This window comes from Rhea americana, unplaced genomic scaffold, assembly GCF_003343005.1.
Source record: "Rhea americana isolate MKP2758 unplaced genomic scaffold, rheAme1 scaffold_10, whole genome shotgun sequence".
NCBI lineage: Eukaryota > Metazoa > Chordata > Aves > Rheiformes > Rheidae > Rhea > Rhea americana.
In genome coordinates this window covers 9,347,195-9,375,047 of record NW_028185039.1, presented here as the reverse complement: position 1 = coordinate 9,375,047, position 27,853 = coordinate 9,347,195, and the positions used below count along the sequence as shown (strand labels likewise).

The following is a 27,853-nucleotide window of genomic DNA, read 5'->3' as shown; positions in this document are numbered from 1 at the left end:
CCGCGGCGAGCTCGGGCGCGTCTCCACACGCGGAGCGACGCGCTCGGCCCCGCCGCGGCGAGCACGGGCACGTCGCCTTCCTCACCCGCGCTAAAGCAGCCGCCCCGTTCAGCTTCCTGGCGCCTGAAGCCATGCTGCCGCTCTGCACTGCAGCCTCCCCGGCTCTGCTGGTTCTTTTCCTTTTCCTTCGCTCCCTTTTAACAGAGGGCAGGATTTTCCCCGCAGTGGTAGTATCTAGCTCTTGGTGTAACAGAACAGCTGTATTTACTTGACTTATGAGTATCTTTACTGACAGATTTATCCTTTGCATCATAAAATGCCTATTTGGGCTTTAAAAAGTGCACTGCCTGCTTCTTTGCAGCTTGCARCAATAGCCCATTCTAACTTGAAAGCCGTATTATTACCCCAAAACTAAACATATTACTTTATACATCACAGCTACCCCGGTTCTTCGTGCCTAGGGGCCTCTGAGCAAAAGGTGKCATTTGGCGCATGGAGCGGCGAAACCGCGGTGCTGCCCAAGCCTCGGGGATGTCCTCGGGGCCGGAGGGACGCCCCGGGGCCGGCCGCTCGGCCCGCGGGTTTCCGCCTGCAGCACGCCAGCGCTGCGGGAACGCCGGAGTGGGGCCAGCCTACGGCACGGGCGCCAGCGCTCGGCCAGCGTTGGCGGTCGTCTGGACGGCTGCCGCTTCGGGGGGATGGTCACAGGCCTGGGAGAGCCCCGGCGTCCTGCTAGAAGTCAGGRGGAGGGTCAGGTGTCCCTCCACCTCCAGCCCTTGCTATCCCTTCTGCCCAGCTCTGGCTTGGCGAGCAAGCTGCGCTACGTGGATTTGGGGGCTGGTACCGCCTCAGAACAGCTATTAATAGGGACCTGAGTGAGCGACTACGTTGCTGTTGCTCACAGKAAAGAGCTGGCTGCATTTTCTTCAAGTGCTCTGATAGAGAGGCCTAGCAGTGGTGGAGACACCCAACGGGAAAGACTTCACCCGTGCTATGATACGTGCAAACAAGCTGGACTGTGGCCTTTTCGGTATCTCATGCAGAAGTCCCACACAGAGGCGAAGAAAGAAAGATGATGCCTGGCCTGGCCAGGAGCAGGTCTGGATTCCCGCTCTGAAACCACTGCTTCTACAGGGCAGCTGTGTTTTGATGTTTTGCCAGCATCCACAAGAACCTCACGTAAAGCAGAGGTAAAAAGCTTACCAGATTGCACTAATACGGCTAAAATTTTCAAAAATAATTCCAGGCTTCTGTTTGAGTTCATGCTTGGGAAGTCGATGGGACGTATAGCGCTACCCCAGTGTGCAGGAGGTGTGCATCCAGCACTGCACACCAGCTGCTGGGGCGCCTCGCGGGGCGGACAGAGCCCCCAAAATCAAGAGCTGCTATTGGGAAATCTTGCTTTATTCTAAGTAGAAAACTAACCAAAGCCTCTTAACTATCAGAACAGACAACTGTGTTCCAAACTGTACCATGCCCACCTTACGGTATGCTTCACGTCTCTGTACGTCTTTCCTTTAACTTTGGCAGGTTTTGGATCAGGCCTGGGATGAGAACAGCCCTGAAAACACACGTTTCCTTGAACAGTAGCACCTAGTGAGGATTTGAAAAGATGATTGTGCCTCAGAACGAGTCATTAAACTCTATGAAATGCATCTGTCACTGTAGTGTTTAAACTCTGCTCCCCCCRTCCCTGTCGCACTAATTAGCGCGGGAAGAACTGCTGCTGAAAAATGAAGATTTCTAGTGTCTTGCATGGCTTTTGGCTCCCGAGCGCCGTGCCTGCGCCCGCCCGCAGCGGTGCCCGACGCGCCGGCTCCCRTTCTCGGGGCCCAGCGAGCAGACGCGGGGCCCAGGCAAGGCTCGGCTGACGGCGTGACGTCTTTTACACTCACCAGCGCTGAGGCGCGGGGCCGTTCACACCGCTCTTCCTGGCAGTAGGAACTCCCTAAATGCCTGACGCGCTCCCGCCGCGCTGACCTGGAGGCGCGCAGCGTTGCTGTGCCTGTCGCGCCCCAGGGCGTCCTTGGGATTTGTCAGAATTATCTGCAAGRAGCGAAGGCCCGGTGCACCCTCCTCGCGCTCGCCGCGTGGCAGGGCGCCTGCCCGGCCGGCGCGGTTTTGTGGCGGGGTGCAGGCTGGCGCGTGGGAACACCWTGCGCGTCAGGGTTGTTCTTACGTTTGCAGTCGTTGCGGCAGTGTGTTCGAACCCGCTGCAGACCTAACCCCGTTGAAGTCAATGGAGCGGAGAATTTGCCTGTTTATTTCACTGAAGTACTGTCAGACTTTTTTGCTTTCTTCCTCAAAATTGCCTTCTCCTTTTGCTGGGGCAGCTGCTTAGCTGGGACGATGGGGCTAGGAGGGCAGGCCCAGTTAACTCTGCTCTGTTCAGTTCTTCTGCCTTAAAATCCCCCCACACGTCCAAATTAATTTATAGTAGATTCAGTCATAGTTGCTCACTGGGTCTGCTGCTGGGCTCTGCGTGTCGCGGTTTGCTGCTGCGATTCGATTCTTTACAGTGGCAGATTGCATACGTTGGCTGTACCATTTTACACATGAAAAAAAGCTGGAATTTAGACTCAGTGCTGGTTTAATGCTAAATGTGCATGTCTATTTATATTAAAATACTCTTGATCTCCTGGTGAGGTCAGTGGGCTAATGCTGTATGGTGTCATGGAAGAACAGCTTCGGTTTCGTTTATCTCCAGCTGGGGAGGACGTAAGCCCTTTGAGGAACATTTCTTGTACCCACAGCAACCCACAGAGCTGTCCTCTCTCTCATTTCCCCGTTTCCCCACCGTGTGTTTGTCCACAAAGCCAAGCCATTCACAGATCAAATCACCCTCTGTCCTTCTTGTTGTACCACTACCTTCAGTATATCCAGTGCTGAATGTCACGTTGTCTGCTCTGACCGCAAATGTCACATTTCTTCCCAATGAATGAGAAGGACCTTCCTCAAACTAATGTTTAAGAACCCATTCTTTCGTCTTTATGTGCTACTTTAAATCTCATATCTGCTCTGACATGTCCTCGAAAGCTGACCAGCTTGGGCCTCTCATGTGATAAGGAACCATGGCCTCTGGTTTCAAGTGTAAACAACCTAATTCTTTTCTATTTTGTTTTTAGACATTGTTAATGGCAAAGCTCTAGTTCAGGATATGGAATTCCTCTGGAGAGCAACCAGCTAGAAACAGGGGTCTTCTTTTAGAATTATCTTTTCAGCTTTATAATTATTAACCTAATTTCTATTTTTTTTCATCTGTCACCTAGCTACCAAAGTAAGGAAAAATTGTTCACTTTCTTCTATCAAGCAGAAAGAGCAAGTGGTCCTGGTTCACTAAGTGATGCTGTAACCAGACGGCTGCCTTGGTGGTCGCCTCCAGTACTTTAGGTCCTCTCTGTCRGCTGGGGCACGCAAGGACTGGTCGTTGCCTCAGCTGTATGGACAAGTCTGTATGGACAGAGAAGCCAGGCTCAGGTTTAGGGTTTCTCTCTTATAAGGTCTAATGATATCAAAGATTTCACATTCTTTTGGCTAAAAAATGTCTAAAGGTGGCTGAATGAATGTRAATGAGGCAACTCGTCATTCTGTATTTCTTTATCTGAGGAGAAGTTTATAAAATCAAGGTAAGTATATCTTTCTACTAGCCTTGCATAGTTCTACTCTCTCAGGGTGAATAAATTTTTTTGATAGGTGAGTTAAAACATCATTATTTTTTTCATTATCATTGTCATCAGTATAAATGGCAGAGATGTAGATTTTTTTGCCCAGGGTTTTAAATTTTCATGACAATTTTACTAAGCTATTTTATACGTTATTAAGCACACTTGTGATTTGTTTCTACCTATACCTTAATGTGATATTTTAAGTGAGTGTTCCCAGAAGAGGGCAAAGGGAGTCTGTACACAGGGGAACGGGGCAGCCTCCGACTTCTCCGTTGCTCAGTGCCAGCATTCAGGCCCACCGACAGCAACAGCCAAATGCCTGAGAATACATTTTTATTTCACTGAGACTTTTGTCTGAGATGATACTTCTGAAAAATCCAGCATAAAGGATTAACAGCATTGAACATTCTTGAGAATCTGGACACCTGTTTTGCTAAGACTCAGAAGTAGCAGTTTTTGTGAAAACAGTATCTGTACAGGATTTGCCTGGAGAAAACTGCCAGTAAATTGAAGCCCTTGACCACCTGAACATAGAAATAAAACCTCTTTGTGTCTGTTTCTGGAAACTGAGGTCACTGCTTACATTTATTCTTTAAACAAGACTTTTCAATGGGATTTTATTAACAGCTTTTTTTTTTTTTTTTTTTTGGTGACCCACCGGAGGAGAGCAGGAGCACCAGCCTTCCAGCAAAACCCACAGGGTAATGAGCAGATTCCAGAAGAAGCTGAACGGGACCCTACTGCTCCGTGGAAGCCTATTTTGCACAGTATTTTGCTGTTCCCAGTAGTGTATTGGCCATATTTCTTGGTAAAATACTGACTTTTGCAACAAAGACAATGGATATGGGTTTTTCATGTCCGAATTCTCAACTGTCCATCTGCCTAACTCTACTGTGCGTTTGCAACAGCTACAGATCTGCCCCTGTACATCTGACATGACTGTGCTTTTCAAATGATGGGTTAGTGCTGAATCTCTAACTAATGTACAGGGCATTTTTGCATTTCTCATTTTTTTGTTTGCTTGTCTGCAATTGTCTGCAAATAAATTTAGCTTTCTGCTTTGCCAAATGTGTCTCCCATAAAAAAATATGATTTTTCCTGTTTAAGTATGGGCATTTAAAAGACTGTCATCTTGCACATACATCTTCCTTCCCTTCTCTGCAGCCCCCAGATCACAAAAAGAGCTTTACCTGAAAGGCTGGCATAGACCAATTCCCCCGAGTTTTCCTCAAGTCTTGCGAAGTTAGTGGGASTTTTTCCTGCCAAAAAACTTCCTGAAATGCTGTCCAGGGACTTCAGGATTAGATTCAAGTAGCTTTCATAGGGCAGAATAACGTATCATGCTAGAGGCAGATCCTGGCCTCCTCGTCTAACACCCAGACGTGTTTTCAGTCTAAATATAGATGCTTTCCTTTACGCATCCCAAGGATGGTTTAATTTCAACCACATTTCTTCTCTCTTCCCTAGCACTAGGCACTCAGAAGCTGTGTTACTGTATTTCTTTACAAAAGTGCCAGTTATCTATGAGGCTATTCCCCTCCCCTTCACCTCAATAATTTCTTGTTTCTCTGATAAGAGATTTCAGGCGGAAAGGTTTTTTCCCCCTCTTTTATGCTGTGCTCTACGGCGTGTCCGCGAGGCCCTCCAGATCTAAGCACACCATTAGGCAAACCTAACTCTCCATATCCCAAATGGGTCACTTCCCAAGTCTAGTGCTGAAATCCTTTTAGCTAATACTGTTCAGGTGACTTAGTACTAAATTATATTTTAGAAAGATATGGTCTGCCCTTTACTTTTTCATGGGGCTACCATTCAGTCAATTTTAAAGCTGTAATTCTTTTTCAGGGTTGCCATGGAAACGAGTTAGTGTTCCCGTGCTGCCTGGCGAAACCGAGCCAAGCGCTCGTACATCATCCGCCCGCGCGGCGCCGCCGGCGGGGGCTGCTCCGCTCGCCCGCGCGCGGGGCCCCGGGCTGCCTGAGCTCCTCCGGCGCCACCGGTCACTTGGAGCAGCCCGAGCCGCGGTTAAAGCACGACTGCTCCTTCCGCTCCGACCTCAACGCACGCTCCAGCCTGGGGATTCCTGCCGCCGGCAGAAGAGCTTTCCCGCAGCCCGGGCTTTGCAGCCTGCGCTGGAAGGATTGCATTTGTATCCGTACACACGCACGGTGTCAGGGTTATTGCCTGATTGCTGGAGGTTAGCAACACACCCAGCATAGGCGGTTTGTGTTRCAGATAGTTACAAGCACACCAGCAGAAGATAGGTGGCTGCCGGCCTTAAATAATCTATTGGCCTATTTGGCAATTATAACAGTAACTTAGCGAGTGAGCAAAATTAAYAGTCTTTCCTTAACTTCTTGAATTTGTTGTGACTGTGCCCTGAATAAGAACTGTACCAAAGCCAAAACATGACAACAAAAATTAAGCATGTATCTCCATTGATTGTCTTTATGTATAGTAGACATGTTTATAGTTGTACATTTTAGATAGTAATCTACGAATACACACACACACACACACACACACACACACACACCATGTAAACCTGATGTTTTATTTAAGTTCTTATACTATGCCTCACATCACAGTATTACTTCTTAAAGTAATGTGACTAACACCTGACTTTTTAACTTTTTTTTTTTTTTAACTCTTTGCCTCAGGAAGAAAAAGGTATATGCAGTTGAATATTTCGGGTCTTGTCTCTTTTTGATACACTTCTGTGAGTTTTGTTGGGGAAGGCAGGGTYAGAGCAGGTGATTGTTGTTGTCTTAGAAATTCATGACACAAATCTTGAGGGCTGGCCCTTCCTCAGAAAGCATTGAAGCAAATATTTGATTAAATTCTTCTCTGAAATATGGCTGAACTTCTGAGATCATTTAAGATCATCAATAAACGATCTGAGATGCAGTCTTGATGCTGCTGTGTTCATAGAGTTGGTTAGGGTTGTTGCTAAGGTAACCATAGGGATTATTTATAGGGAAAGGTGCCACCTACAACAGTGGGGCTTAGGAGGACTGTTGAACGCAGAAAACTAACACATGGTTCTTCCACTCCCTCTGACGCAAAAGCATCACCGACTAGATACGTTATGTCAGTACAATGACGGGTTTTGTTCCAGTGATTAAAGCTGATCAGACGTGAGACACACTCTTAAGTATGTATTTAACAAAAGTGATCTCACTGCATACCTGCAGAATGGAAGACGCCATGTGGAAATGCAACACGTGTGTGCTACAGTGCACTGAGAAAGCTCTGCCAGGTGAGCACGTGGCTCCAACAAGGGTGCTGACCTTGGTTTTTTCTATTTAATTTTTTAGATCCCCTGCAGGTATRTCTTGTTTGTTACAACACCCACAGTGTTGGAGTCAAGGAAATTTTTCTCCTGGAAAATATTTTKTATTTTCAGTGGTTTATTCCTTTCGCTGCAGAGAGAGGCACGTCCATTACTATAGGATGGCCTGGGTGTTTCAATGATAACCAAATTGTCCTCTCTGGACAAGAGCAGGATACACAYGGTGCCATGACCTCGTCCGCTCTCTCTGCACCAGTCCCTCTGGGAACTTCTTCTTGCGCGGGGTGGAGGCTGCTGCTGGCCCCCAGGGCTTGCGGGGCCAGCAACGGGGCAGCTTAACAGCACGGGCCTGGGCATCACCAGCCCTTCTGAGCAACAATATGAAGTTTGCCAGCTTCTAGGAGTAAACTTGACCCTTATAGAAAGTGACTACCTTCWTTTTATGATTGTAATATACTAATAGCAACTCTTGGTTTAACCTGCAGGGCTGGAAATAATGAGGGAACTGAATACAATACTCTCAGGGCATGGGCTTAAAGTGATAACTATTCAAGCATAGCCCTTGACTAATGCAGTTGCTCTTGCACATCAAATAATGTCAGAAATGCCACACTTCATAAGAAAGGGCTATAAAACTTCATTGTGATCCCTCAGCTCAGAAATCCATACTCAAAGGACTAAAAAGTGTTTAAATCTACTGTATTATATATAGGGAAATGGACACAAGAATGAAAGATATTCCAGGTCACCRACATTACATAAAAAAACATGTTCTCCGTAATCAGTGTTTTTACAATACCATGTCCACGCATATTGGTTTTTATCTCTACAACTTTGTTTCTGCAATATTGTATTAGCCAGATAAGGCTACTGGAGGGCAGCCAGTATAGCAATAGCTAGAAGCAGTATGGATGCCTCTTAAAGCATTTTGAAGCTTTTGCTCCAAGCGAGCCATCTTGCAGCAGTGASTCTGATCCATCATGAGTTTAGCCCTGTTGGCAGCTGAGATAGGAGCAGCTGAAGAAAATGCAAACCCAAGCATTTTCTGCCCACCAAAGGAACAGGAGCCTGGAATGAGTCCTCAGTGCTGAACCTGGGAGCAGAAAAGCCTGCTTTTGTTGTGCTTTCTGTGATAATTATTATTATAGTGATCATGTAAAAGAAACAGTCATTAAAGGAAAAAAAAAAATCTCAGGCATGGGCACATGTAACATATGTGTTTGCCCTGTGTTTGAGCACCTGCCACAAAGTCCCAATTGTAACTTGCCTTAGACTGATGAAAAACAAAGCAGCTACTGACTATTGTCTCTGACTGGGACAGGAGCTTTTGAGGATACATTGACTAGTCAATGAGTTTAATAAGAAATTTTTTGTATTAATTCTCTATTCTATTAATCCTCTATTCCAAGCAAATGTTGTTGAATTCACTGAGACTGCAGGATGATATTTTCCATCTTTATTAATCTTTGCTAATTGGTATTATAAACCCACTGCTCGTTCAGGTGAATGAATTTCAGTGTTTGCCAAAACTCGAAGGTGGCTCACAGTCTAATACAGAGAGCCATTTTACACCCCAAAGGTCAGGGAAGCCGTTATTTGCAGGTCTGCTGCCACTGMAAAAGCAGCACTCCCCCGAAGGACACCAGTGCCTTTTCTATGTTGGGCTGGGGCTGCTAAGCAGCCAGGTCCTGACATGCTGAAACCCAAGACCCACAATAGCTGTTTCTAAAATGGCACAATTTAGCATGCATCTTAAATGTCCGGTTTTCACTACACATGGAATAGACAAGTTCTCACTCTGCCTTAGCATCTGACTTTTCTGCTGACTTGATCRTGCCTTTGGTTTTGTTTATGCTTCCTGGTCCAGCAGCAGGTAGGTAGGTCCAATATGTTGTTTATTTACCGTAGACCCTCTAAAGACATTCTGCAGTAATTATAAAAAAACAGAATGAATTCTGTTTGCTCCTCTCTGCAGGTTGTTGTCTACTACAAATAATCCTTAAACCTCCTCTTTTCTCTCCAGTAGGTAGCTATGGTATTACTGCAGCTCTGGCACTTGCTATCAGCAGTAAATATTGTGGCTCACTAAATCACTGCTGCTAAAAGGTTCTTCCCAGACTTGGGTCTCAGCTATATTTGCTCACACACTGCAGGATGCAGGGTGATGGTGCCCCAGCTCACTGCTGAGGAGGGTCTTCTGCTGCCTCTTCAGTGGCCTGTCTACCGACACAGAGTGAAGGCAAAGCCAGGACACTGCTGTCCCACCTGGCGCTCATACTGGGGCACTGCTGGTGCAGGACTCGCCACATACAGAGGTGGGCACTGTCAACTGTGAGCTTTAATTCAAGGCATCAGTCCCAGAAACCTGCCCAAAAATCTGTTCTTTCTACTTTTTTGATAAAATAAAGCATGTTTCAGCACATTTTTCTAAGTTTGTTGAGCTGTATCATTTGTTGTGATGCAAACACTTCAAAAGAGTGGTTTCAAAAGAAAAAAGCTATTTTATCATCCCATCATATCATCTCATTCACAAACAGGATGTTTGCTAGTGTTGTCAGACCTTCCGCCCTCCTCTCCCCATAGCCCACCCTAGGTGTGAAATGTCAGACAAAACTACACAGCAGTTCACAAGTTGTTTCCATTTTACTGAATTGTAGAGACAAATGATGGGCCTGCTGGCTCTCATCACACGTCCCCCCAGTCCCAGGAGCGCAGCAGCCCAGGAGCAGCAGCTAGGCTCTGCCGGCAGTCAGGGCAGCTGCAGAAACAGCCACGTGGACCTGGRGGAACCCTGTGGGTGGCAGAGGTTTGCTGGTGCCCAGCTCTCAYAGCCACTTCCACCTTGTGCTCCTCTACCTTCTTTTCTGGAGACTGTTCCATACCAAGGCAATCCTTTGCTCTCRTATTTATTGCCCAGAGTTGTTCCCTTTTATATAAACAGCTAAATTTCAAAGTCATCTTTTGGCTTCTATATGGAGCTACAAGTTGGAGACCAAAATGTTCTGGGCAAAGTTTCAAAGCAATGGCAAGGCTTCCTGATGGCAGCAAGGTAAAGGCAGCTTCTCCCTTTTTTCCATCATGCAGAAGCAATTTCTCTAATTTTTTTCATTAAAAATATAAAGAAAAGCTTTATTTTACCACAACAACTTGTTATCACTAGTCAATGAAGTTAAAAAAAATCGGAAGTTATCTATATATGTAAATTTAACAAAGTTTTATGAGTGAAACAGAGTCACGCACTTGATAAAGCTGAAAGCAGGAACTTCATTTTGGACTTTTTCTTTAGACTGGTGGTGGGTTACAAACATCTACATTGTCACATGATAGCTATATTATTTTTTTCATCAGGAGGGCCGCTAAGCAGCAGAGTTTAAATCTCTTGAAACATCTACCTTTTAACACTGTTTTTATTATAACTGGTTTATTTTATCACTGTTATTGCCTTGGCACGTAAGAGGTATTGTAATAGAGCAGGATCCCACTGGGGGAAATTGCTCTGAAAATACAGATAGTCCTATAGCCACAAACCCAGCTCGACTCGGGCATTGCATTTCTGAGCTAATACAAACCTGCCACTAAGAATGTGGAGTCAGCATGGCAGAGAAAAGAGAGTGAAAGGGAAAACCAAATCTTTAATCCCAACAGACCATGTTATGCAATATTAACTCTTAAAACCCTGTGAGGGAAAAACTGTTAGGAACATACTTGACTAGAAGTCTAGAAAAAAAATCAGCTGGGGACAGAGAAGCTTTCAAAGCATCCAGTCTGGGCCACTGACTGGAAAAATAATATCCTTATGCCCTATGAAAAAGCTAGCAATACAATAGAAAATACCTTTATTTACTATGTGATTCTTTTTCCACTCAATCTTTTTATATACCATTAAACTTGTATGTGTTTGTCAAAATTTAGTGTGCATCTATGCAGGCATTTACTGAATGTTTTATTGTAAGAAAAAAAAAATCCAGACAGTTACTGGACTACATTCAGTCATTAAGCATTATACATTGATAGCTTATTGTTCACTTATGTGATAATTTTACTTCTAATTATATCTGGGTAATGAATAAAGACAGTTAAGACTTTAACCTATTTTCAGAAAACAGAGTTCTATCAACATGCAGTTATTTATGCTAATGAAAATAATGATCTTTTTATAGTGCTTGTCACTGAAATGGAATGATGTCCTGCCAACTGTGCATGTTTGCCAGTGGCTACAAATTAATCAGCTAAACTGGAGTGGTAATTGGAGTAAAGACAAGTCAAGGGGCAACAAGGCCAGCTTTGGCAGAAAAGCTTTTGAAGAAAAATACCCTGTTCAGCTAGCAAAACTAAAGAACGTGTTTATATAGTGCTGTTGTTTAATTAAGTCTAAGCAGCTGTTTCATCCAGGGGTCTTTGAAGGTTAAAATTGGAAGGTGATGGGCAGGGGAATCAAAATGTGATGATGACTGTGTTATACTGGATTACACTGAGCGGTTGCCTCACACCTGACTAATGAAACAGTTTCTAGGTAAACTCAGAGGGTTCTTGACTATAAACAGCAGACAGACATCTGAGTGTCACCCCTGCCCCTGACTTTGAATTCGTACAAGGCCAGTGACCACACTGGTAGATGTTGGCTTTCAGACCTTTAAGCCGTGGGTGTGCCAAGCACTGCCTTGGTGGTCCATGTGGCTGYCCATGACAGATGGCCGTGGGTACAGCCCGTCGTTTGTGTAGAGGGCTGGCATCCTCAGGGCCGTCTTCCTTCCTCCTCACAGTTCGTTATGTCTCCATSTTGTAAATTAGAGTAGTAAGGATGAAATATGGAAGATGACTGCACCTGAATTTACTTGAATATCCCATTTTCTTAAGCAGGCATTTTCTTCACTATCTTAACTTCTTGCTGTTTTCCCTGCTAAGGCTGTTTGTTTTACTTTGTAGGCACAACTAGTAATTGCTGGGAGCAAAAGCGTGTAACTAAGCCATGGTCCCTGCTAGAGATTTCTTTCTCAGCAGGAGCAGATTCCTCCAATCAACAACTGCAGCACCATGGCTGGGTAGGAGCTTGCATGGATTGTAGAGGTCCCATAATGTGCTGCAGGAAGAGGGAYAGAAACCTGCTAAAGCACATCCTCCATGGACTGAGACCATTTCTGTTCTGCTTGATGCTGACCCATTCTGAGAGGTTCCTCTCACCCGTCCCTCATCCAACCACGATCTTGTGCCAAGTRATTGAACAATTGCTTGGGAGCTGTTCCATAACTGAGGGTTCAGAGGCTGTGGGCGTGTGGGGGTATGAGCAGCCRTGCACAGGAACTGGAAATGTCATGGAAATAATGGAAAATTACTGATTACTCATACATATGCCACTCCACAAACTGGTCACCAGGTAAGTACCCGCACACATGGTTTCTCACCTCATCTCTTGTAAGAAGAAGTCTATCTAAAGCTGTTAACTTTTGCATATTGGCCTTAAGAAGAGGACATTTTGGTCTGCTCTGCCACAGAAAAACGTTTTAGCTCCAGTCCATAGAAAAAGCTATCTGCTGGACACGCTTGCCATGCCATCGGAATGAGACCTTTGCAGACTCAAACTCCCTCTCTGTGAAAACCTCTCTTCTCATGCAGCAAGGGCAGTACTGCCAGTGTCTCCTTTTTACTAGGACTATCTCAATATTATTTGCCTAATTTCAGCAAGTAAATATGTAACTCTTATTTAAAAACATATTCTTAACCTCTGTGGTGGCAAAGAAATGGAAAATATGACACCAGTGTAGTATAAAGGCTCAAAAACTATAAGGCAGAGAAAATAATATCCTAGACTTTCTTTCATCTTCCTTTTTTTCCCAGTTTTCCATGATTTTTTTATATTGACTTTATGTTAACACAAGATTTGGATTTTTTTTCTCACAAAAGAGTTTGGGATCTAGGTTCTGATGGTTTCCTTGGTTCTTTTGGTCCAGTCTGCTGCAGCTCAGATCTCATCAGTAGTTGCAAAATTCTTGTTTTGACTTGAGAAAGAGACACTGAGACAAAAAAAGCAAAAAGCTTTGCTGACACATTGGTCCCTGGGGGTTCTGATACATATCTCTTGCACATGTTTAGTTAGTGTTTTGCAAGGAGTTTTCCTATGACCATTAGTAAAAGAGACACATTCTGTTGAAGGATATATTTTGAAATGATGAGATCCTTGACTATTTCTGCAATATAAATAATAATAATTAAAAACTGGCACTGGCTGAAAATGTTTTCACAAGGGTTTTTACTTCATCCAGAAAATGTCATTTCATAACAGTCAAAGCATATTATGGGAGTATTTCATTTGGCTTTCCTCCTTTTATTTTGTTCAGACTTAAAGAATATTTCATCAATGATAGATGAGAAAGCTTTTTGCTTAAAGATGAGAAACAAATTTCTGACTTTTAATTTTCCAACCAACGGTATGGAAAGCAAAGCACTTACTGTGAACCATGCAACCATTTTCCTCACAGAAGCACAAAATGCTCCCATGATGAGAAACCGATCCCGTCACACACTCCATAGGTGCTTTGTCATTTGTACCTATTTAAGACCTTTTTATAGCCCATACAAGAGGGACAAGCTGCTGCTGTGCGCTGTTAAAGGCAGAGACCATATTGCATTGCAGAAGACACGGCAAGTCAYTCTCTTGTGCGTATCTTTCATTCTTTCTTTAATAGGTCAACAATTTTGATCTGTGCTGGATGGGAACAAGACAGGAAAAAGGCGTTTACTAGTTTTAAGCACTATTTGAAGAATGTTTAGCACGCTATTGACAAGTTACTTATCATCAGAGATCATCAGGTGTCTTTGTGCTGTTAGAACTCAAATCCTATTTCTCTTGCCACACAAGATAACTTCCAATCCAAGAGGATGTTTTGTGGTCCTTTAATTCAATTGCTCTAGCTCAGCATCTGAGGACTGAGACTATTCGGCAGCCTTGTGCTTGGCGGCTCTGGGTGCGATTCTGCTGTCCTTTGTAGTGATGAAGGTGAACTTCTGTAGGATCAGGCCTTGTTTGAGTAAAGCAGTGTACCGTATCATATTAAATTGGCACCCCTGACTGCTTTTGTGAGCTTGGCCCTGTGGAGTTTTCAATAAAATGTGAGTAATTATTTTATAAGGTGTATAAAGAGCTTATTCTAGGCACACACTCATTAAGCTCTTTCAGTCATCATTAACATCAACCCCTAAAGGACAACAATGGTAATAATGCGATATGGGGCTGAAATCTGTGGCATTTAATAAGAGAGCACAGTGGAGTGATTTAAAAGCACTAAGCATCTCAGTCTTCCACTAGGGCCAGGAGAATGCAAACGTTTGGAATTAGTTAATGCTTCTTCTATTACACTTGGACTAATTTGGATGCTCATTATTTACTTGGAATGAATTTCACATTCCAGATCGATTTTACAGTGAGACATGAGAATGAGTAGTCATTCCAGATAAAAATTAAAAGGCAAGGTGAAACATACTCTTTGTTTCCAACAGCAGAGTAAGTAGCCATCACATGAGGAGCCTCAGGTGGCTCTTTAGCAGCAATGGGGCTGGCAAGCGGCTCTGCATGTGYACGTGTGCGGGAAGATTTAACGCAGCGGATCCAGCGGTGAGCAGGAATGGCCACTGCATGCAGAGGGTTGATGTACTCCCACTTGTTCTTCACGGAGACACAAGAATAGTTTGGATTAAATCGGTTATTCTAGATTTACACTGCAGCAGCTGGGATCAGATTCTGTCCTTTAGTCACCTGCACCATGGCAGTCCCCTAGAGCCTGTGTGAAATCATCACAGCTCAAGGTTGTCACTGCCATCCTCTGTGAGCACTCAGTGTGCTATGAGGGCTTGGACCTTTTGCTTCTTCTAGGTTGAACTTGCAGTCTCTCAGCTTGTTCCTCTCTCTTCACAGTAAGGCATCAGGGCCGCAATGTTCCCCCTGATGATCCACTGCATTCATAAAAGTGAGATTATTCTTATCCTGAACTTGTGAACAGTTAAAAATCTCCGAAGGCTTGCCAGTGAGTTGTGTATTCCAGAGAAGAAGCTCAACATGTGCACTTGTTATCATTTTTCAGTCCTGCAATCAGAGCAGCCTCCAGCAGCTCATCAGGCCTCACCCCACTTCCCTCCTCCTCTGCTTTCCCTTCCTGCCCAGGCAGCTGCATTAGGCACCTTGRAAGCTGGTCTGTCTCCTCTCTTGGGGCATTTCAGGCTGCTCAGCACGCACACACACACACAGCCTCTTGCTGTTGCCTGCCCGGTGCCCCCTTCCCCATCACAGCCAGTGATAGAGCTCCTCTTGGGCATTGCAAAGAGGCTGCTACTAACGAGAACACAGCCCTGAAGTGAGAGGGTGGACTAGTAACAAAGGTGGGAAGAAAACATATGCTTTCCTCAGCTCTTGCAGTGCTGATAAACCTTTTTCCRTGATTGATAGGTTTCATCCAGAAAGTCCTGCTGGAGCCCAGATGGAAAAACAGCATTATTTCCCCAACTACCTCATCTTACTCCCCAGCCTCAACTCCCCTCCCAGTAAAGACAGTGAATGAACGCCACTAATCAAGTTAAAAAGCCAGCCTGCAGTGCCAGAGCAGGGGCTGGCAAGAATTATGTAAAGAAAATTAATTTCAGCAATGGAAAGGAACAGGTAAGGAGGGCTAGAAGTTAAAATGATGGGTCTCTATCCGTTTGGCTACTCCAAGGTTAGCTTCTCTTTTTTTGTTTCCTCTGGTGCATCTTTAATATCCTTCTTCCTCTCATACAAATCATTGATGGCTGCTTGGGAATGCAGGCTCCTGCAAGATTTTAGAACAGGGCTGAAGGCTACAAGGTTACTGAACAACAAGCAGAATCTGCTTTATTGCAGAGCATTTAATATCCTGTTCCCAACAGAAGAGGATTAGAGAAAGTGTTGTGAGCCTTTTCCCAGAATACCCACTATGTAAAGAAGGAGAGAAACAGGGGTAGCTTCAGAGTCATCAAGTAAGATGGCTGTTATATTAGTCCCTATCTGGAATAAATCTGCACTTCAAAAGCTCCTCACAGTCAAACAAGGCCAAATACATGTTTTCACAGTAACTTTCTTCTACTTGTATATATCCAACATAGGATAGTAAGTGCAATAGGACAAAGAACTCGTCTCAGAAATGTCCACCAAAATCCTAAGAATTTGGACCATCGTATAAAAAAAACCTTAATATATTGTGTGAAAAGAGATCTTTCAAATTTGTAGGATTTTTTTCAACAACTGATGCTCATTTCCAAGATTTTAGTGATATATTTTATTACATTCTTTGGTCAAAAATGGAATTTTTCATATAAAAATTAATCAATGTGAGCTGAGAACATTTTGTCTAGCTTTCTGGAAAGTCTTTTTSTTGTAACCTTCAAAATAGAATTCATGTTGTCCAAAAATTAGTTTTAATTCTCTTACTGTTAGGATGCATGCAAGTCTGAAAGCCAGGCAGCTTAGTGTATTGTATATTCAGCACAGCTCACAGRTGGCTCTGTGCTACATACCACCACCACTATGAAGATAAATCTATTCTTATCATAGCATTTAGGACAGAGGTGTCATGTGGCTTGAGGCATGGACATGTAAAGCCCTATGCAGCATCCTGAACTTGCAGTGGTGGCTGGTCCCTGTCGCTGACTTGATGGGTGATAACGCTCACTGCTTTTCTGCTCTGCCGCTTCCTGTGTGGATCTAGCACCTCGCTTTTCAGAAGTCTGCATCCTTGGGCTTGTCGTCATCATTCTCCAAGTTATTTCCCCATGTGCAGGGATCTGATATGGCTCCGGTTCAACAAGGCATTTAGCCATCTGCCGAGCTCATCAGTTCCTTTGTTGGAATTGCTGCAGTGAAAAACAGACTGAGCTTTCACAGTGCCCCATAACAAACCAGATCAAATTTTTCTCAAGCAAAGAACATGCCAAGCTCAGAATGAATTTCGTGCAAGCTTCGGGTGGCTATCTCTGCGGCTGGCTGGTGGAGAGCACCGAGGACTACAGCTCCCAGCAGCAGCACCTGCTCCCATAGGTCATGTTGCTCTTAATCCTAGAAAGCCAAGGTTCATAGTTTTAACTGAGATAATTTTCCCTGACCTTTCATGAAAACCCACTGGATCACTGCTTCTTAGAGGATCCCCCTAYACCCAACTTCTGCTCAGTTAGGTATTTTACCACAGGTATTTTACCTCTGAAAAAAAGAGGCCTGCTTGGGACAGGGTCTCAATTGATATTCAAAACAAAGATATGCATAGACTTTGTTGGTTGAAGGTTTTTTATTACTAATAATATCTCTGGCTTACTATTTTCCATTCTCAAGGTGTTCATTTATGGATGGGTCGTTATGTGCTATACTTAGCAGTAAAAGTGAATTTGAAAAAAATTACATTTTAAAGTAAAATRGGGTGAAATTTATTTACCTAGAGAAACATTTATGTAGCTATAGATTGACAGACCAGGGAGATCATAACATTTCAGGGTACCCTTGCATGTGTGAAAAGGCATGCATGAATAAAAAAAAAGAAAGTGCTGAATAATGTATATGTATGTATGTGTGTATATATATGTATGTATATGTATATACACACAGAAATCCATGGAACAAAGAAAGATRTTCRTGCTGAAAATAATGCATGTATTTTTGCTTATAGTTACGTGGCACTTGGAAAAGACTATAAAAAAATCAGACACAGGTGTACGTGTTTATGYATGCCTGCATTCAAGACTGATAGCAAAATGTCACAAATTGACTTTATTGCTAAAGAAAAATCTTTACATACTTAATGCTGAGAAGTTTTATTGCCCTTTGTTGAACACATCCTTTTCTGCTTGTAAAAGTACTTTAGCCATCTCAGTCACTAACAGGCATCTGTAAAATGTGGTCACTGCTTCTCCTGGTAGCACTCTGAAATCTGCAGAGGCAGCTGTCACAGGGAGAGATGCTCTGTCATAGCTGCATTCAGACTTCAGATAGTTTTCTTAGATACTAAGCTCTTCTAAAATCAGATCATACTGTATGTCTTAACATTAAGACTCATCTAGACCCTGAGGCTGAATGCACAAGTAACCCCATAAAGAGCTGGAGAAAACTGTTACAGATGCTTTTGGTGAACAAATTACTGAATTGTGTCGTGGATGAGCAACTGTGATTTTTTTTGCTTTCTGCAAGGTGAAACAATTGTTAAAACAGCAGCAGTACTTCAGGGGTTAAGTTGATGAACCCTGAGGACTGCAGTTGTGCAACTGAGTAGGCACCTGAGCAGATCTAGTGAGGGGGGTTAAGGAGCATTCGGTTGCAGGGGCAAAGCTTGTGACTACTGCCCAGGAAATGATGCAAGAACTAGGTAAACTCACTGRTATTAACTGCTCAGAGATTATACTTCAGATATGAACATAATCTTTAAAATTTTAAATATTCTATAAATAAAATCAGCTGCTTTCCTATGGATACCATTCTGTTTTTTGAAAACATCTGAGTTTTCCAGTCCAGTAAGGAAATGGCACTGGCTCTAGGTAGACCATATGTGCTCTCCTTGGAGCTGGGCAACTCAGAAAGGGCAGAAGATCGTGAAACTTTTGTACTTCAGTGAGTAAACTTTGCAAGCTTTAATCAATTTAGTACTTTTTCCCCTGTTTTGGGGTACCTCTGTTTTTCAGAGCCCCTTTTAAAGGAACTTGATTGTTCAGAGATTGAGCAATTAGCTTTAGCTGTTTAGTAAATAAATAAAYAACACTTTTCAAATTATTGCTTGTTTCCCAGCAAAATCTCCATTCTTTTCTGAGGCCAGAAATTCTTTGAACTTGGACTTCATTTTGAGGTTATCCCAGGAAACACACTACTATTTCACCACACTGTGCCATGTGCACTTCCAGCTGTACTTGGGGCATGTTTGTCACCTTTTGAGCACATCACGGACTAGATGCTTCTCCTAGATGGTATGTGTTATATCCTCACTTGTGAAGCCTCTAAACAAGTGCAGGTTGGAAGTCAAATGAATATCTTAGTCCTTCACTTTCTATTAATAATGTGGAAAAGAAATTCCTGGCTTAGCCCATTTGCACAAAGGAGATAAGAAACCATAAAACATTTTTTATTTTGTGTTAGAAAGACTCCTGGAAAAGAGAAATCCCTCTACAGGAAAGTCCATGTCATACAAGACATGGCAACACACTGTTCAACTACAGATAATAAATAATTATATAGAAGCCCTCACTGACTGCAGAAGTACCCATATTTGGTCATTCTTAAACAAAGGTTAGTCCAGCTTGCCATGGCAGATGAAAAATCCTGAGGAGTTCTAGGGACTGTTGGATATTAGGTCAGGTTCCCTTCAGGTATGGGCATTCTAATTTAATTCCAGCTAATGCCTGATATATGAATAATTCATTAGTATTTCTCAGTTTGGAAGTAAACTTCTCAGAGAATTTAGTAAGTGTGAATGCTGCTGCAGTAAACATATGCCAATTATTTTTTTAGAAGCTAGAAAATGAGGTTACTCCCAAAAAAGTGGGTAAAATAATTAAAATGTAAATTGAAATAAATTATTCACACTACCAAATTTAAATAAATGACTCAAACACCTAAACTCAATTAAGGCATGTTGTTAGAATACTCAGCATTGTATAGCAGATGTACAAAGCCAAGAACTGGCACCAAAAAAAAAGTGTTCAACGTGCATGAATGTTTTATAGGTAACAAAGTGTATATCCTAAGGGCCTTTAATATTACATTAAATTATACATTTCTAATAAAGAAAATATAAATGAATATGGAACAAATGTCAACTTTAAGCTTAAAACCCCAAATACTTCTTGTAGGAGGGAGCTTTGCCATTGCATAACAGTTGCAATATTATCTTGTTTAATGGCTTAAACACTGTTGTCAGCTAAATAGCTCTGTGTGCGAAAAGGCATAAGTGCCATTGGCAACTCTTGTGTAGTGTTGTGGAAGCCATTCTAAAAAACAAAGACCACACTTTACTGTCACTACAAACCCTTTTAAAATTTTAATAGAAATAACATGCAGTAGAGAAGTTATTAATTTGCTGTAACTTGTCTTTCTTTTTTTTATGGTTCACTTGGCATGACAAAAGCAAACTATTATCRAAACCTAGATATCAGGAGGGTGTATTCCCAGCTCCGTAATATGTGCCTAGTGAGAGGAGGAATTTGGCAAGCCTTCAATATATTTTCCTTGCTGTGGTTTTATAAAATACGAGATTGCATATTGAAGGGGGATATGTGTGTGTGTGCGCGCACAGTRCTTCAGCTTACAATCTAAAGCTTCCAAATGGAAAGAATTCTTTGTTCTTGTTTCAGTGAAGAGCAGGAAGAGCAGCTCTAAAGAGATTTTGGTAACTTATTTGACATAACATGCCATCAGTCATACTTCGATGTGTATTTTGACATGGACTTTATTTGGGAGGGGAAATTTCAGCTGTGAGAAGTGAGCAGAAAAAGGCATTCTCTTGCAGTGCCTGTTCCAGCTGTGATACCCAACCTCACGTTGCATGGCAGGGCCACATGATGGTTGACAGACAGTTGTAGAGGGCTGGAGCCACAATTCTGCAATCACAGCTCACCACCCCACAGCACCTCCCTGATAAACCCAGCCTGTCCAGGAAAGGGGTGGCAACACAACCCTGAGAAGGTGACTTGGTGGCAGACCATGTGATTCAACAGCCTGCTGCAGAGTTACAGAGCCTTCTCCTTGCAAGGACATTTTGCCATTGATGGCTACTTTGCTAGTGTACGTTGTTGGTAAAGATGTCCACATAAACCTAAGCACTTTTGACGGCAGAGGAGCTGCGCTGGAAAGGAGCTACTGAAAAAWGTTTTTTTCTCTATTCAGTTTCAAGATAAGATATGAGCCAGTTTTCATCCCCTGCAACCTGCATAACGGGTTATTGAACTCAGCCTAATTGCTTTGGCTAACCACTTAGTGAAACCACTGCATGTTAACTATTTTCAATTAAAATATCCATGAGAAAAGATTCAAACACAAGTGCAAGAGAGAAAATGCAGATATTTTAGTCCAGAGAAGTAAATTAAATAGGAGTATTGTTTTCAAAGCATAACATTGGGCTTTGAAGAGAGGCAGTAGTGGGGAATATCAGCCCTTCCTCTTGTTTGGCTAAAACAATGAGCAATCCACACCAGCTCATGGTTAGCCAAATATTTAAGGCATCCTATTCCCTTAGCCTGTAGGGTCCAAGCAAAAGTGTTGTAAAGAAACCTGCAGAGTGCGACCTGCTAAGAAGCCATACTCTGATCTTTCATCWCCAGAGTTATCACAGGCCTGAAGTCACCCAGTGCAGAATCAGTGGGGAAGAGGTCCCCTTGCCAGGCAACTTCAGAGCAGAGCCAACATGATCTGAATGATTCCTCTGCAAGTCCTACAGACCCCACCAGATGTGTAATAAGATGGTTAATGCTCTTCCCCTTGGCAGAGGACATTTCTTTCCTCATTTCAGGGTTTGCCTGGGAACCCTGCTGTTGGGGGAAGGAGGGAGAGAAGGAGGGGGAATTTGTGCCTGGGCCCAGCTGAAATGAGCTGCCATGTCCCCCAGGGAGCTGTAAAACTCCTCTGGTAAGACTGGCATTTTTCCTGGTCGAACTTAGTAGCCAGATCTTTCCTGTGGGAAAGATGAGGATCCTTTACYGAAAGGAAAGCTTCAGTGTCAGGAACGAACACATCAGTTTTGAGTGATGTGTTTACCTTTGTAGTGCTCTTGGCTAAAGAGAAATTCTTACATCAAGGACCAATGTTAGCTTGAGTACTGACAGATAAGTGGTAATAATTCAATTAATGTTTCTACATGTAAGCAAAAATGAAGCCTGAACCAGTATARTATATAGCAATGTCTTAAGAGGGTTGGCTTTGTAAAACCAAAAACTGTCATGAAATTAAGCAGAAAATGAGAGAGTTTTGTTGGAACTGTTTAAGAACATGTTATTTTAGTATCTGTGTAGAAACAAAACAGAATAACCTCAGCATAATAAATTGCAAACCTCTGAGGTAGGAAAGAAGTCAAGGTAGCTATAGGAGGTAAGTCTTATAGACAAGAAGGAGAAAGACAAAGCTGATTGATAGTAAAAGAGGATAGAAACTATAGAAAATTGACAAGAAAAGCTAAAATGTATGGCCAACACATTAATAAGAAAAGAGTTCTAGAAAAACATTTCTGAAGTGAAAGAACCAGAAGAGACTGATAGGTCTGTTCCCAAATGAGAATCCAGGAGAATTCAATATAGATCTGTTCTGTACTGGAGGAAAGATGATGCATTTGTCATATGATCATGGTAACGTACTTTCTATTCTTACTRTAACTTGAAAGGGATATTAATCAACAGCTACTGTAGTTAGACATACTTAAACCAGAAGTTCTAGGTAATCTGCATTGAGGAATTTTAAAGTAGCTGGCTGAGGAGCTTTCTTGACAGCTAGTGTTGACCTTTCAGTAACCCATGGACAGGGGAGAATTCCAAAAAACTGAAAGAATGCTAGTTACTTGTTAGTCCTTTATAAGGTTTGGGCAAGAAGACAGAAGTTGTCAGTCTGATATCCATATGGGAAAAACAATGGAAAAGCTCATATTTAATTCAATTAACAGAGACTTAGAGGTGCATGCTATAGTTAATGCTGGTCAACAAAGTCTTTATGGAAAATAAATCTCAGAGTACTGATATTCTTAATGAGATTTTAAGTCTGGTTGATGAAGGAAGAGCATTTAATAAATATATTTAGACTTCGGTAAAACATTTCTCTAGATGACATGAAATAAAACTATGAAACTAGTATGATAAAAAAATCCACAGGGAGGCTAAAACGTTCAACAGAGGAGAAAGATACTCTGATCAAGGTACTTCGTAAGTAACTGGAGAGGAAAAACACACCTGAAGCGGGAACATCTTTGCTGAACAGAAATATCTGTAGTAGAACCCAAAGCGCCTGAACCTGAAGCAACCGAAATCATACACATTCCAGCTATCTATTTCAAGTTGTTAGCAGTGAAGCTTACTAAGGAGACAAACAATTTAATGGTGGTTATGATAGTTTTCATCACTAGTAATTTTTGAATTAAAAGGCGGATTTTTTTCCTGAGGCTATGATTCCACTATTGCTGTGGGGAAGTTAATAAAGTAGATGACAAGCCCAGCAGGAAATGCAGTTTGTCCCTGTGGCTCTAGATTCTCTGTTGGGTTACAACATGCACATTACACTTTGAGATCTTCACTTTCCCTAGCTAGCTTTTCTTCYAACTGCTTTTTACTTCAGCATGTGGCCTTGACTATCTCAATAGTATCCTAAAAAGCTGAATTATGTTCTGAAAGATGCAAAATCTCTGTCAATGAACCAAATTTGTAGTAGCAACATTTTGGGTGTCACAGGCAACCTAGTGAAACTACAGTGCGCCTAGCTTTGTGAATGTTTTATTTGTATTGCTTTTTTTTTTATTTGTACCTAGATAGAACCATCTCACTCTTCTTACATCAAAGAACAATATAGTGACTAACTGGATTGCTCATGCAGAAGCTCCTCACACCAGCTCCTGGAAGTTAATATTCTTTCATATTAGGAGATACAAATTACAGGCAGTCATACAAAATCAAACTTCTTTCCCAGATGAATTTCAGAGTCTTAGTCTGTGACTCTGAAGTTGTAAACAGATGCTGAGCAGATCAGCTACAGGGACAAACCAACTAACCTTTAATGATTCTTTAAGTCCTTCCCTCACTTTCTATCAATAGCATATTTATTGATCGCATAGCTGACGGGTACTGAATTCCTCTGGAGAAGTTTAACATGAGAGAGGCTAACAAAAGTCTTTAAGGTACATAGCTTCATTCTCTCTTCTATTGTCATCAGAACTGAACCTCTGAAACTGCACTTTAGTTAAAAAGAGCCTCCTCCCTTGACTGTGCTATCTTGGTGTTGTCATTTTGGCTTCCAAGGTAATTAGAATTTTAAAACTACTTGTAAACTGCTCAGTGTGACTTCCCAAATTCACACCACTTTTARGGAGCTAGGATACTACAGGAAGCTTCACTGGGAATGTGTCTATTATGTTAGATGAGACAATTTCAGTGAAAATGTCACTGCTATTATGCCTTACACTTGTATAAGTTTCCAGTGAAGAAAGCTGCCAAGTAAAATAAATAAAGAATAAGGCATGAGAAATGTCTTCAGGTTTTTTTCCTCCAACTACTTGGCCCATCTGCATGTGGATCAGGTCTAGAATCACACCATCATTGCAGAAGAGTCAGGGTTTTTKTTGTTGTTGTTGTTGTTGTTTTTAAAAGAAGTTTGAGCGCCCTTTGGCAGTAATCACTGTCTAAGGAACAAGCTGAAAGCAGTTAAATTAAATCGAAAACCTGCTGACCCTGATCCAGCATGCCAAGGCGCTACATATTATTTTGATGTGTAAGTACTAAAAGAAGCAATCAAACAAACACACATTGCAATGCTCTGTTAAAACAGGATGGTGAAAATGTGGATGTCTGATTCCACAGCAGCTCCATCTTTGCCTTTCTGCAGTTTGTAGCAAGTTTCTTTGTTTCTGCCAGTCTCTGTTGAATGTGATGATTGTGTTCCTATGTTTATGAAGTCCTTCAGTATTCTCAGTTGAAAATGTATATCTGAATATTATTTACATATGCCAACAGCATATACCAGGAAAATTACCATTGTTAGGACAAGGCTTCTGTCCCAAACAGCTCATAGGATCCTAAATTACGCAAGTGTAGATTACAAATTTTCATACGTTATTATGCTGTTATCAAAGGCAACAGTGTTCTCTGAAGCTGCACTGAAGTGGGTCTGCATACATCCCAGTGCATGCATCCAAACAGRTTGCATAGAATATGCAGCATTTACTATTATATTGTTTGAATATTTAAATTTCCTTCGGATTTTAAGCATTCAGATGAGTAAGAAAAATCTGAATATGCAGTATGCATTTCATATATAGCTACTGCATACAGACATATGTAATGCATATGGCATATTATGTTGTACATTGTGTCCAGCATATGTATATTGAAGTTTGCCTCTTCCACTAATGCTTTAACTCTGTTGCCCGGTAATGTATTGCACTAGTACATCACTGGAGTGATGATGGTCTGATACTATATTACCATCATTTATTACTGGAATATCATCACTGGCATATTATTGCAATGTATCACCACAGCAGCAGCCAGCAGGAATATAGCTTCAAGAGAGTCATGCTATATGTTCTATTAATTCCTAAGTGGTAGTTGCAGAGTTAGGATGATGCAGAATCAGCATATACCTTGTTTCCTGCTCACTGATGTACATGCAATATGGACCATTATATTTTTTTAATTACTTTTTAGTAGCCTGTTTGAGGTGTGAATTGATTTCCTTGCTGAAATTTTAGCTTAGGRCCCCCATCTTGAAGGTTTTGTTACTAATTATGAAATAACAATTTTCTTTTGGTTCTTGATCTCAACTGTGTGGTTTTCTTACAATCTCTATCATGTATTTTAGAATGATTTGTGGAGCCCTAATTAGGAAATATATTTAGATAGGAATTTTAGGAATTTATTTAAAAAGTAGAAATTATCCATGGTATTATACAAAAACAGACAAGCCCTTAAGATTTGATATCCACTTGCTGTGTTCTTTCTATGGATTGGCATTTTAAAGCATCTCACTTGATTGAATCCATCAAAAATAAAATCTAAGAATCAGAATCCTCAGCCATTGAAATTTGCAAAAATGGAATCAGATATTCAAACATTTTCAGGGAAATAGAATGTTAATAAATGTTAAAATCAATGATAATTCTACCCATCTTATTCTGCTTTGCACAACACAAAATTGTCCTTACATTACAGTCACTCTTCCACAGTTGTTGCCTGAAGGATTTCTGAAAACTCTCCTGCAAACGTCCCCTGGATTTATTTCATTGTTCCACTAGACACTAACATTTGCTGCAAGCTTTATATAGAACAACTTCTGCAAAGTAAGTCTTGTCTGATTCAGTCAGAAAGACATAGGTTTTGGTTAGTGATAAGGATCCTATCTGCATCCCACTAGGTTCAGATATGGATATTGGCTACCTACAGTTAGTTCTAGCTACTCACTGGAGGGTTACGTTAATTATCTCTCTGCTGCTTCTGGCCATTATCATCAGTACATGATATCTTCCTTTCAGCATCATGTATTTGTAAGCTGAAAATATTTCCAACAGACCACTTCAAATTTCCAAAGTTCATGTTTCAAATATTGCAATAGAACTAATATTAGGAATGAACATTAGAGTTATGAGTGCAGCATATTTTAAAATAGACTGAGCTCATGTCAAGTTGCTACACTAGCCAAGACAATTAGCTTGCTTGACTGTGACTGCTTAAGACAGTGTAAGGGATAGGCAACCCTGGAGAGGAGACACCTGTGTGGTTGATAGGATTGAATAACAAAACTAGAGATGCTTAATAACAGCACTAATCTTCTCTGGAGTTAATTTTTGGCTAAACTAGCACTGGGATGATAGCAATAAACTGCACACATCAGATGATTGCAAATGGTGGAACAGGAATCATGAGAGAAGAGAAATAGATCAGAAACCAGAGGAATACAGCCGCTTTGGAGAGACAGCGAGAAGTACTTTGGCAGGAAGCAGCACTTTTAGCAGAGAGCCCAGCGTAGGGCTACAGGAACGATCAAAGGGCCGAAGCACCTGCCCTGTGAGGAACGGCTGCGAGAGCTGGGCCTCTTCAGCCTGGGGAAGAGAAGGATGGGGGGGGGATCTGATCAGTGTGTGCAAGCACCTGAAGGGAGGGTGTCAAGGGGACGGGGACAAACTCTTTTCAGTTGTCGCATGCGACAGGACAAGGCAATGGGCAAACACTGAACCACAGGAAGTTCCATCTAAACATGAGGAGAAATTTTTTCACTGTGAGAGTGACAGAGCACCAGGTTGCCCAGAAGGGTTGTAGAGTCTCCTTCTCTGGAGATATTCAGAGCCTGCCTGRATGCAACYCTGTCTGATATGCTCTAGGTGACTCTGCTTGAGCAGGGAGGTTGGACTAGGTGATCTCTAGAGGTCCCTTCCAACCTTACYRATTCTATATGGCAGAGGTGATCTCCCCAAGAGTACCACCCAGGGCTGGCTGTGGTCACTGAAAGCCTAGGGTGTGCTAGCAATAGAAACAGAATGCCAAAGTTTTATTTTTATACACACACACACACAATATAATCTTCTCTGGAAATAGTTACTGTTACTGTCAATATTTTAGAATTTATCCTTCCTGTCTCCCCAGAACTGATTAATGCTCATGTAGCAAATCGTACAACATAGATCAGGAGGTTAACCTCAGCACACGCACAGTGTATTACATAGGACAGAAGTATGTGAAACAGCATTATGTTTCAAACAATCATCTCTTGTTTATTTGCACATCTGTTGACAATAATGGATTAAACTCAGTAACAATCTTATTCTAGATTAGTGGTTTGGGAGCCCAGGGTCCTCTTGCTAGTTATCAACTACATTATTCCTTGCTAAACACAAGGCCTTCTGCAGGACAAACTATTATCATAAACAGACATTAATTTAATCATACATTCCCTGATCATCAGTAGCAGCACTCTTCTGATGCAGTCTGCTTCCTGTTACAAAATTTATAGATAGATAGATAGATAGATATCTAGAGGATGGCAAACTGGCATCCTTTCAGAAGGATATTTAAAACCTTTTGTCTTCTTTCTCCTCAAAACCCCAGCATAAAACCCAGCTAAGACAGACTGAGAAATAAAGGAAGGTTCTGAATATGAGCCTGATTTATATGAAAAAACTCCACGGTTTATACACTGCTACCATCTAGTGAATCAAAAGAAACTCTTCCTCTGCAGTACAAT

At 42.0% G+C, this 27,853-nt stretch overlaps 1 protein-coding gene across 3 annotated transcripts in view; it reads right to left on the bottom strand.

Annotated features, from left to right (window-relative positions):
- TMEM114 (transmembrane protein 114) overlaps positions 1-27,853 on the bottom strand; it is a 90,801-nt gene that overhangs the window by 10,170 nt on the left and 52,778 nt on the right. The window contains exon 6 of one of the 3 annotated variants that reach the window (XR_014895662.1): positions 12,828-12,968. The exons of 1 other annotated variant lie outside the window; for it this stretch is intronic. The gene's annotated coding sequence lies outside the window, so the exon portion shown is untranslated. Of the gene's footprint in view, positions 1-12,827; positions 12,969-16,793; positions 16,813-27,853 lie in introns of those variants that run through there. One more of the 3 variants, XR_014895671.1, reaches the window with a different exon arrangement.